This window comes from Xylocopa sonorina, chromosome 16, assembly GCF_050948175.1.
Source record: "Xylocopa sonorina isolate GNS202 chromosome 16, iyXylSono1_principal, whole genome shotgun sequence".
NCBI classification, from domain to species: domain Eukaryota; kingdom Metazoa; phylum Arthropoda; class Insecta; order Hymenoptera; family Apidae; genus Xylocopa; species Xylocopa sonorina.
Window position 1 is genome coordinate 1,020,175 of NC_135208.1, and position 3,669 is coordinate 1,023,843.

General features: G+C 37.0%; 1 pseudogene; it reads left to right on the plus strand.

Annotated features, from left to right (window-relative positions):
- The first annotated feature begins 309 nt into the window (after positions 1 to 309).
- Positions 310 to 1,232, plus strand: LOC143431091 (histone-lysine N-methyltransferase SETMAR pseudogene; annotated as a pseudogene).
- Positions 1,233 to 3,669: the final 2,437 nt, after the last annotated feature.

Sequence of the window (3,669 nt, forward strand, 5' to 3'; positions counted from 1 at the left end):
CTGTCCTTCTATCTCTTTCTTTTGGGGTTTTTTTCATTGACTAGTTGGTACTTTTAAGTACTAAACAGGAGGAGCGTAATCGCGCTCTGTGGTATTCAAACGATTGAAGCTTTGTATGTATTAGGTTGGTGCGTATGAAATGTCGGATTCTCTTTACATGCGGACGTTTTCCTCCCCGTTTTCGTTATATTTTTGTATTTGGCATAACCTCATTCATACTCGTATTGTCCATTGCCAGAGACTCATTTCAACAAAATAGGTTTTCTCGAAGGTCTTCCCTTTTTTATTTCTTTTGAGTTTATTACCGATATGAATTCTGCCGACATTCGCGTCATTTTCTTATATGAGTACAAACTTGGTAATAGTGCTGCAAAAGCTGCACGCATCATAAACCAAGCGTTTGGGGAGAATACGGTTAACGATCGGAAAGTGCAGCGTTGGTTCGAAAAATTTCGGACTGGCGATTTTCCACTGCAAAATGAGCCGCGCGGAAGACCCAAAACATCTGTGAAGAATGATGACCTGAAGGCTCTAGTAGAAGCGGATCCAGCCGTATCCACGAGGGAACTTGCTATCAGGATGGAAGTTGACCATACAACGATATTGAGACACCTTTCTGAGATTGGCAAGGTTAAGAAGATGGACAAGTGGGTATTACGTGTGACGAAAAATGGGTTCTTTATGACAATAGAAAGAGGTGTGCTCGGTGGCTTGACAAGGATGAGGTTTGTGCCCATACTCCAAGGCCATCGCTTCATCCACGGAAGATTTTGTTCACAGTTTGGTGGAACGCGGCTGGGGTAATCCATTATTCGTTCCTTCGACCTGGGGAGACAATTACGGCCGAAAAGTACTGCCAGTACATTGATGAGATGCACGATAAGTTAAAAATTGTACTCCCATCGCTTGTGAATCGGCATGGCCCGCTACTGCTCCATGACAACGCTCGGCCGCATACATCGCACAAAACAATTGCGAAACTGAACGAACTGGAATATGAAGTTTTGCAGCATCCACCATATTCACCGGATCTCTCGCCGACCGATTTTCATTTTTTCAAGCATTTAGAGCTGTTTTTAAGGGGCAAACACTATGAAAATGAAGACAGTCTAAAAAACTCGATATCAGAGTTTATTAATTCTAAAGACCAAAATTTTTTTAAAAAAGGCATCTACGCTTTAAAATCTCGTTGGGAGAAGTGTATTGAAGCGAATGGAGCATACTTTGATTGAATAAACAGCTTTTGAAGAAAGATATACAGTTTTATACAATCACTTAAGAATCCGACATTTCATACGCACAACCTAATATCTTTACTAATTTCATTTCTCAGTCATAGATGGCGCGACCTTCTGTTTTAGATTCGAAATTCATTTGGTAACATAGTAATTCGAATTAGGAAAAATGGTTATGTAATCGATGATCGTAGCGTCAAACTGATCTGGGAGAGATATCTACAGAGAAAAAAAAGAAACAAATTCTATCAATAGAGATCATTAGTATCGAACATTGCCGCGACGAATTACTCTTACGCTTAAACGAGTCAGCACACCCTCCACTTGAAAGTGAGCCGCTGTTATCTATCTATCTACCGCTAGTCGCTTTGCACTCTCACCACTCTCGCTGCTAGCTTTCAGCTGAACTCATTCGCTACAAAGGTTCACCCTCTTTCCCAACGCTCGCGATTGTGTCCACGCCACCTTTATCATTTTCAGCATTTTCTCATTTTCCCATTTTCTTTCGCACCTCGGCCTCTCAAACTTCATTTATTTCCTTCTAAACATCCCGCCATCCTAAGTTTCCACGCACATACAATCGGACGCAATAAAACCATTGAGATTTTACACTTCATATATCTCACAATATTTACACAAGTAAACAAAATGGCATTCGTACAAATTAGAAGAAAATATTCTTACACTCTCATCTAAAATTATCACATTGTACGGGTAGGTATTTTATATGTATACGAAGCATATAAACCAAGAAAACGTTGACGTATCGATTTTATAGAATAAAAAATGAGGTCCATCATTTGTTTTCGAATGTCATGAGTCGAAATTGTTTCATGAAGATGTTACGATTTTTACGTTTTGATAATAAAAATGAGTGGAGGCAACATTTAGAGAAGAACTTTGTTTTGGTATCAAGGGTATACAACACATTCATTGAAAACTGCCGAAACTATTATAAACCAGCCGGAAATATCACATGAATGAACAACGTTTCACCGAGTACATGCCAAGTAAGGCAGACAAATTTGACACAAAATTTTAGTTGGCACGTGATGTCAAACGTAGATATGATGTGAATGAGTTTTGATACTTAGGAACAGATGAAACAAGACTAAAATTAATTTTGCTGGGCGAGTTTTGACGCTGTTTAAACCATTTACTGGTAGCGACAGAACTACTGCCACCGTCAATTTTTTCTTTTCTGGCTTTTGCCAAAAAAATTTATATAGTTGGAACTATCCGTCAAAATAAGAGAGAACTACTTAAATCTGCAAAAATACAAAAGGATAAAATGTATTTCTGCTAAGTTCAAGACGTAAATTTATAACAATTGAAGACAATAAACGTAACAATAACGTCATAAACAATAAACGTCTTCCACAAAACAATTAAAAAGTCGCAAGTGCTTTATCGAGGCGACATTTACAAATTCTGTTCAGAAACTAGGAATGTTAGTACATATAACAGACAGTGCAAGTGCAGATGTGTTTACGGATCCTACTCCAGAAAGCCAAAATCTTAATATAACAGCAAGTGAGAGTGCAGATGCAGGCCCAATGCAATGCTATGTACTTTCCAATAAAAAGTATACATGCAAAACATATTCCATATGTATTTTTGGCTGCAAAGGTGTCAGGAATCACGATTTATACAACGTTAAAAAGGATTTAAGAACCGAAATTCTTATTAACGACCGCGTTATTATACACAACGACTCCAGGTGCTGCAGACGACATTTTAAAGACGGCACTATCAACTGGAAAAATGTTGCAACACTTGAAGAAAACATACACGATATGATGAATTTATCCGTAAGTGAAGTGGTTAATATAATTGATAATCTCCGGAACTATAAACCTCATGTACAAGAAAGTGAAACAAAGTGCACTTTTTTTATAATAATAACGGAATAAAATATTGGATAGTTTTGGAGAAATCCGAATTTTTAAATACGGCTGAGTATTGTTTTGGGAAAAACGAATGCCATTTGAATAATAAGCTTGGGACATACCTAATGCAGCTGTAATGTTACACGGGACAAAATTAAAACGCAAACTTCGGCAATTTCTCGCCGCATAAATATAATAATATTAACGAAAATGATGATGCAATAATCACCATATGCGATGGTACTTATATTTATTTGCATAAAAGTAGGAATTACCGTTTCCAAAGAGTGACGTATATTAGATGTTTTTGGTCCAAATAAATTGTTGGCAGCAATAGTATCTGATGCAGATATCTTTAGATTTACTATTAATTTTGAAATTTATGAAATGTAAAAACTTTTTCAAACCTGATGATATCTTTATTCTTGACAGAGGCTTTTCTTACGTAAAAAATGAAATATTACAAAGTAATTACAAAGTCCTCATTCCTGCCCTGCTAAAAAAAGGAGTTGAACAACTATCAATCTCTGAAGCAAAAATGGCTA